The sequence below is a fragment of the Sturnus vulgaris genome, chromosome 2 (genome assembly GCF_052056855.1).
Source record: "Sturnus vulgaris isolate bStuVul1 chromosome 2, bStuVul1.hap1, whole genome shotgun sequence".
NCBI lineage: Eukaryota > Metazoa > Chordata > Aves > Passeriformes > Sturnidae > Sturnus > Sturnus vulgaris.
In genome coordinates, this window is record NC_142244.1 from 10,230,403 (window position 1) to 10,238,796 (window position 8,394).

General features: G+C 41.2%; 1 long non-coding RNA gene across 1 annotated transcript; it reads left to right on the forward strand.

Annotated features, from left to right (window-relative positions):
- Positions 1 to 1,105: 1,105 nt before the first annotated feature.
- On the forward strand, positions 1,106 to 6,851 carry LOC148224619 (uncharacterized). Its single transcript, XR_015800033.1, has 2 exons — positions 1,106 to 1,193; positions 5,880 to 6,851. It is a non-coding gene; the product is annotated as an uncharacterized LOC148224619 (long non-coding RNA).
- The last annotated feature ends 1,543 nt before the right edge of the window (positions 6,852 to 8,394 follow it).

Below are 8,394 nucleotides of genomic sequence, written 5' to 3' on the forward strand. Positions count from 1 at the left end.
GCTTCTGATGTGTTTCTTCTCTTGAGTTCTGCATTTCTAAGCTCTCTCATAGACAAGAAGTAGAAAAAACAACCAGATAATAATGATGAGAGAAGCAGGAGCAATGCAGCCTGGTTTTCTATGGATTAATGTTGGAAGGTATGGGTTATCTACTGTGTAATAAGGCATGCCAGCTGCAGGCTTTTCCTGAGCTGTAGACTAGTGTAGCCTCTTTCTATATTAGGCTACCTATCTCCACAAAAAATGCCTAAAATGACTGACTTCTCTGACTAATTACCTGAATTGGTCAGAATTGGGCAGAGGATGGAAGAGACAGACAGGTGTTTATATATATACACATGTAAGCACGCAGCCCTATCACTTAATCCTAATTTGTTTAGACAATCAAGACAAAAGCTGCAAGGGCTGAGTTGCACCAAAGGCACAGACCATTTGGCTCTGATTATCAAAATCAGTTGCATACACATAATTTTTTTGTGGTCTTGCCTATATGAGGAGTTTGCACTTTCCTGGCTCAATGATCTAGTTCGAATGGTGCAGATCCCAAGCTGAAATTATCCACTGAAGACAGAGTCACTTTTAATTTAAATTGAGGCAGCTTTATGGAAATATGAACTCTGAGACACTGCCCAAGGATGCAGCCTCTGCTGTTCCCAAGGTGGGCAGGTAACCTGCTCTCTCTTGAAGGCAGGGTGGCTACGATCTCATCACCAATAACTGTCCTTACAGTACATGCTCATTTACCCCAGGAACCAGCTGGGCTAAAGTCTGTGTCTCTGGGAAAAGCAGAAGTAAGTCTGCAGGCAGAGATGTGTTTAGAGCAGTTAGTAGCCTCAAGAAAAGCCCAAACTTTCTGTAGTCAAATGCCTTTGCAGCTTTGAACCAAAAGTACCAACGCCTCAGAGCTAGACTCAAGTTAGATGGAGCGTAATTAGAGCAGCCAGAAGGAAGGGCAATACCCGCGGAACGTGTGCGAGCGTGTCCGTGCAGCCTGGGCCGGCAGCAGAGCAGCAGCGAGCACCGGGGAGGAGCGCAGCCACTGCCCGCTGCCGCTCCCGCAGCCTCCCCGGCGGGCTCGCAGCGCTCCCCGGCGGCCGAGGGACGCAACGGGAGCCTCGGTGCGGGGCACGGCCGGGTGGGCATGGAGTGCCGGAGGATGGAGCGCCGGGATGGTGTGCGGGAGGATGGAGTAGGTGGGATGGAGTCCCAGGGGATGGAGTGCTGGAGGATGGCGTGGGTGGGATAGAGTGCCGATATGGAGTACCGGGATGGAGTGCCGGAGGATGGCGTGGTTAGGATGGAGTCCCAGGGGATGGAGTGCCGGGATGGAGTGCCGGAGGATGGATGCTGTGTGCCGGGGCTCGGGGCAGGCGTCCCGCAGTGGGGCGGCGCGGTGCCGGTGTGCGGAGGCTCGGCGGGGACAGGGTGAGGGGATGATGTGCCGGGTGGATGGCGGTGCGGATGGAGGCGGGCGCGACCCGCAGGGAACAAGCGGAGGAGCCGCCGTGGAGTGCCGGGAATGTGAATGATCTGTGTGTTAATGATCTGCAGTGCTGGCGGGCTCGGTGCGCTGGATGCAGTGCCCGAAGAACCAGCCGGGAATGCGGTGGGGCAGGGGTGAGAGGGGCGGCACTCACTGCCAGAGCATCCCCTCTCCTCCGGTGTTTGCTGGCCGCTTATCCCCCGGGGAACAACACAGTTCCTTGGCATCCCTCTTCGGCATCCTTAAAAGGATATTCCACAGAATCATTTAGGTTGGAAAACACCTCTGGGATCACCGAATCCAACCTTTGACAGACCAGCCCTCATCAAACAGACCACCGAGAGCCCTGCTCAGTCATTTCCCGAGCACCTGCAGCGATGGTGACTCCACCGCCTCCCCTGGCAATCCATTCCCATGTTTAACAATTTTCTGTGAAGAAATTCTTCGTGATGTCTAGCCTCCCCTGGTGCATCCTGAGGCCATGTCCTCTTGTCCTGTCACTACTTGCCCGGGAGCTTAGGCTGACCCCCACCTGGCTACAACCAAAAAGGAAGATGAGGAATTACTGACTGGCATGCAGACAACTCTTGGTTGTTGCCCCCGTTGCCCTCACCAATGTTAGATGTTTTTATCAGTTTCTAAGGGAGGGAATTCTAATCCAGCACACTCAAAGAACACAAAATATCCCCCCCAAATTTATCTATGTTCATGCATAATTTCTGTGCCCAAAGAGCGCCAAGTACAGAGAAAATATTGTAAGAGGGGAATTAATAGGGCTGAGGAAAGGTCATAAAAGTAAAACAGAGGCATAAAAGGACAGAAAAAATGCTTATTGAAAATCGTAGCCTTACATCTGAAACCTATATAGTCAATGTTTTTTAAAAAATCAATTTTTGAAATAGGCAGAAAAATACCATTCCTGAACAGAAATGTCAATTACATAAAGCTCAATGGAATAATTTTGTAAACAAAAATATTTCCTTTCCCTCTTCTTACGCTAGATTATTTGAATTGGTACTTTAAAATATTTAGATTAATGTGAATTCATTCTAGTAGAGCAATCTCCCCCAGTGACATATTTGAGGTTCTACCAGTCATACAAGTCTCTGCAGTGGCACATTCACTGTTATATCATTGGGCTTCAACCTGGAAAAAGACATTCTGTGTGATACAAAGGAAGTAAGATCTATGGCAGGAAAGCCAAAACTGAGGCACAGTACAGAATAGACTGATGGAATCAAAATCCAGCTTGACTCCATCAGTATTGAACAGACACAGATGGAAGGCAGGCAGGATGGTGCTCCAGAGGCAATCCATACAGCATGCTGCATACCCTAATTGTGCAAGAGCTTTTCATCAAATCGAGTGCCATTTCCTCATAGATTTGTCCTGTAGTATATTTTGGTTTAATATTTTACAATCCACTAATCTGTTATCTGTTGCTCTCTTTGGTTCAGTCTCACTAAATCTCTGGACCAAAACAGCTCATCAGACCTTGGCTCTGCTGTCTCTACTTGGTTGACTTTTGGTGCCAGGCTTTCATTTACTTCAGTTATTACTCTGACTCCTGAATTAGATTAAATGGCCCTGGGGACATTCTTCAATATTCATATTGATGTTCTCTGCAGCTTTTCGTGGTCCTAATCTATCATCAACTAATTACTAGAATTAACCTTTCGTATTCAGTACCTTCCACCTAACAAAATCCCTGACATTGCAGCAACATCCCCTGACTGCAGAAACCTGTCATGAATGTTGATATTAATGAATGTGTGTTATGGCAAGGGCAGAGAACTCTGTATTATTCAAGTTGTCCAGCATAACCTGTTAGATGAGTTTGTGCCCAGGCATTTGAGTGGAAGGGTTTTCATTTGGAGAAGTTCAGAGTGAGAGTGGAAAATTATTTTAAACAAGAAATTTATTTTTTGCCTAGCATTTTCAGTTTTTCACACTAATTGTGTTTTTCTTGTTTCTTGACTGGCATCTAGAAAGCTAACCTGTAGAAACAAAGAGCACCTAGCTGTAAAATAAAGCTGAATTGGTGAAAGCTGACTTTAAGTATAGTGTTAACTGTAAGTCTAGGTATAATGTTTAGCATAATGTTAAATACTCCACAAAATAAATCCTTACGAGCATCAAAAATGGGTGGAAACTTTCAACTCTCAGTGACTCGCTGACCATCTGTAAAGTGGACATAAGCCCCCTCTGTCTGTCAGCTCAGAGAAGTCTTGTAAAAACCTCTTAATTCAAAATTATTGTGAACACTAACAGATGGAAGAGTTAGTGCATGGAAACAAGACCCTAGGTTAATTAATAAATTTATTAAATTAATAAAAATGAACATTGCTTTGTGTTTTAGGAGACGGTTTGAAAAGAGTGTATAATGAAGGTCTCAACTTGTAAACTTAGTAAGAGAACACAAAACCTCAAGGAGTAGTGAATTTGGCCAGTTCTGGGTAGCCTGTGAACTGAACAAGGAAGGCCAAGTACTAAAACAAACAAACAAACAAACAAACAAACAAATCCCCAGTGATTGCACAAATGAGCATCACACAGCTTTCCTGATATCAAAATCTTGTAGATAATTTTTCAAATGAAGTTTCCCATGTCACGTGTAAATGCACGTTTGTGTGTGCTGTGTCTTGGTATATTTTTCCTTCACACACACAGAAGTTGCCACTCTTCTTTTCTTACTCTCTAATACCTATAGACATAGATATCTACTGTTGGTGGTAGTCCTCCACCACATTATATTTTACATTATTTCTGTGGTTCTTTCTCCACACCTTTGTTTTAAAGAGCTTTGCACCAAAGTACTGACTAAATTGCAGGTGACTAATTGAACCTATTAGTGAACAATGACAAAACAAGTCTTATCAGTTATTAAAACAATAATAAAACTGAGCATGATTTATAATTCTATAGAAGTAAATGATCAACTACAAACACACTACTTATTACATTTAAAAAAAGTTCCAACTCACACCTAAAATCAGTAGTCTAGAAGTAAATAGAAGGAAAATAAGAGATCAATACATTATTGAAATTAAATTGTTATTAAATTGAAACCTTTATGCAACAGAATAAAAAAAAATTAAATATTTACTTAACTTGCAATCTTGTTTTAGAAGTGATCTTTTTCAAAAACTTTTGAAATCCTTAGATTTTACACTTTTCAGAACCCAACTGTCTAGCAATACTATAAGATCTTGTGATGGATTTCATCTACATCAGTGTTAATAACCTTCCAGGATCCTGATAAACTCTACAATTCAGTAGCATCCCACCAACTAAGGCATTTAAGCTGCATTTTTAAACATAGTTTAATGTAAAAGTGTGAATGTAGACATATAAGCTGTACTCTTAATATGCACTAATTGAAGAAGGATTTTTTTATCTTTCCTTATGTTGTATTGGAATTTACTCGCATGCATTAAATCCAATAAATGAAAATAATGACAATTAAGAATTGTACAGTCAAAAGATTATATTTTACAGATATTCTCAGTGTTTCTGCTATCCATTGTCCATTACTCATTCTACAATCCTTTCTCTGAATGAATTAATTAATATTTTGTGGATATTCATTTGCTTGTGTCATTTTACTTTTGAACAAGTAAATACACATAGGAGTGGAATTCTTTCTCTTCTGTTCTTTTTAATTTATTTGCTCAGTTCATGTTACCAAAATCCTTTGGTTACACTTGTGAAAACTCTATAAAAACAAAAGTGGCAACATTTCCTACATCTGCCTGCCAAAGAAACAATCAGTCCCATAGAGAATGTTTGGGTCTTCTTTCAAAAATTTAATGTCATTCTTCAGTTTAAGAAGAAATTGAGAGAGAGATTTAAATTTGCCTCCAGGAATTATTTTGCAATGGCATCTGTTCTGTGCACAGCCATGTGACATTGTTTAGAGTTACTTTCAATACATGGGTGCTGAGCAGTGGTACTGTCAGCAGCTTGGAAAAATTTATCTGAGCTGGCAGAAACACAGTGAAGTTGGTAAAATCTGGAAATTTGTTTTTTTACTCTTAATGACAGGCTTTGTCTAAGAGATCTGAATAAAAAAAGTATTCCTCTGGTCAAAAGTATCTCAAGAAACACACAGCATCAACCACAGTCAAGAATAAGATTCAGAACTAGCTCATTCTGATCAGCCTCTAACACAAGCTTTTGGTTTTTAGGCTCTCATTATTGAGATTATATTCTTATTTTCCATTCAGTCCATGGTCAGTACTGCTGGAAAAGTTCTGCATTCCTGAAATTTGGGCTAGCTTCACAATGTTTCCAGCTGAGGCAGATTTCAAGGCAGTGGAGGTTAGGATATCTCGTGTAGCCCCTCTGGGAGACTGTTCACCATCTCACCTTAGCTTCTTTTTTCTACTTTCTGCAGGACAGAATTGACTTCGTGTCCTCTTACTCTTACTCAGCCTCCTGCAAAACAAGGCCTTGTGCTCTTATGTGACCCCTCTGCTCCTGTCCTGTCCTTTCCTGGAGCTGCACTTTGTGGCAAGTGGATCTCCTGCTGCACTCTGGTCCCTCAAAGCCTGGAGACAATTATCAGACACGGGGGGAAATCTCATACCAAAAGGGGCAGAAAGGACTGGCCTTTTCTGCTCTGGAAAGGTAAAAAGAGAATGAGTGAGAGAAAGGAGCACAAAGCAATGCCTGGAGTAGAAAGGGTGAGAGAGAGTCCATCTGTTTTAAGACATTCAGTGATGCAGTGGGACACTGACTGATATAACTACCAGCTAATGAAAATAAAAGTCACAAATGTACAATTAAGAAAGAAAGTAGTTTTTCCAGTATTGTTTGGCTGTTAAACATACCGACAATGGAAGCCAATTCTGGAAGCCATTTAGAAGGATGTGAAAGGATTGACCATTTTCAGCAACAATAAAGATATCTAGAGTTATTTAATGCAGACAAATTATTTTAAGGGTTTAAAAATTCCTGACAATTAGGGAAGGCATGAAACGACCTCTGTCAACTGCTTGGTTTTTGCACCTTCTTCTGACATGTCTGGTACTATTTGCTATTGTAGACAGACTACTATACCAGATGGATCACAAATCTGATCCAATATGGTAACTCCTTATGTTCCTAAGTGAAAATTTTACCAAAAGCATAACGGGAAAGCTTTTGGAAAATCTCAGAAAACTGACACAAAAAATATCTAAGAAATTGCCACCTTCTGTCTGCTAAAAAAAATGTCAAAGAGTAATAATTTTATTGCTGTCTAATCCAGCATGCTCTCTGCTTTCCAGGTCAAATACAGTCCTCAAATGGAACACTTCTTGAACTCTTGGATTTTTTTTTTAGGAATTACTTCCATCTGTCTTTGAATAAACTAGCTCTGCTCTGTGTTCTGCTTGTTAGGTTCTATCTCCAAATGATTTCCCATGGTACATTCTGAAGCCTAGAAAAAGTGATTTCAAGGTAGCTGTAATTCAATGTTTAATCAACGTATATTAAGAAATTTTTGACCCCTCAGGATCACTGGTGCTAGATTAATATAAAAAAAACCCAAAAATAAAAAACAAACAAAAACAAACAAACAAAAAAAATCCAGAAATCCAGAACAAGGAATGCTTATCAGAAATAGGAGGAAAGCAGGTATATTTTCCAAGATGCATTTCCATTTTTCTTATCCATCTCCTTTCAAGATGGTAGCATTGATCAAATAATATTTCTCCAGGTAAAACTGATAAGAGTTTCTCTTCAACCACCAATTGCTCTGAGTCCTGTAACACCCTCACCTAAGGTATTTTCTCTCATCCTGTTTCAATGGTGGCTGGATTATTGAACCCCTGTAGAAGTGCTGAGTGTGTTACACATGGACAAGACCTGGCTTATGCATTTCACACGGCTGCAGTTATATTCTGTGGCCATATCTTTAGCAATGTACGTAAAGAATTGTGGCATGTTCTGTCTCTGATTTAAAATGTAGAGGCTGCAGCCCCATTCTACCATCTGATAAAGGAACTGCACCCTGAATTGCTTTCTCCTGGTTATATATATCACACCCTTATCCTTTGTTCAGGTCTTGCAGTTTTGCTTCTCTAGGTATAGAGGTATTAAACATCTCAAATGCCCTTTGTGAAAGAAAGAACATAATTTAGAATAATTGCTAAGAGGGAAAGCTCTTGAATAATGAGAGATATGGGTCTTGTCATTTAAGCACAAATGCTAAATAGAAAGCTTGTGTTGTTTTCCTGTTTGATCTCGCCATAGTCCTTTGTTAAAAAAATCATTATATTGATTGAGAAAAATATAATAACCCAGCATATGAGAGCTTGCCTTTGTGAGCCAGGTTATAGATAGGGTTGATAAAATAATGACATTTCTGAATTGCCAAGTAAGTGCACAGCAATTCTAAATAAGGAAGAGCTACAGACTTAAATGTTAAAAATTGAAAAGGGATTTGGGAGCAGACCTACAAGGTGGGTTGTGTCTGGCAGACCCACTAACTGCTGAGTCCAGCAGTTACAGCTGTCTGGGGAGGGAGGAGTCAGATGCTGAATTGGTGAGTCATAATCATACATCAGAGAAGGCCAGTTGGACAGAGCTAAAGATCTGGATAAAGGAACCTGAAAAAATGAGGCAACTGAAGGTCAAGATAATGCTTTTATACCCCTCTGAGGCTGGCTGGCTGGGAGCAGGAGCAGAGAGGAGGAGCCTGAGGATGGTGATAGACCCAGTATGAGAAACACCTGGCTGGGGCTGAGTGATGAGGAGACTGGACTAGGATAAAGGTTGGAAATTGGATGCTGGCAACAGAGAAGCACAAGATAGGAAAGGTCACTTTAAGCAGGGCAGAACAGCTCACTGAGCTGCTTTAGCCAGCCGAGAAACACATCAAAAACTCAGTACCTTGTGTGTACTTTTGATGGTTGCACTTTTCAGGG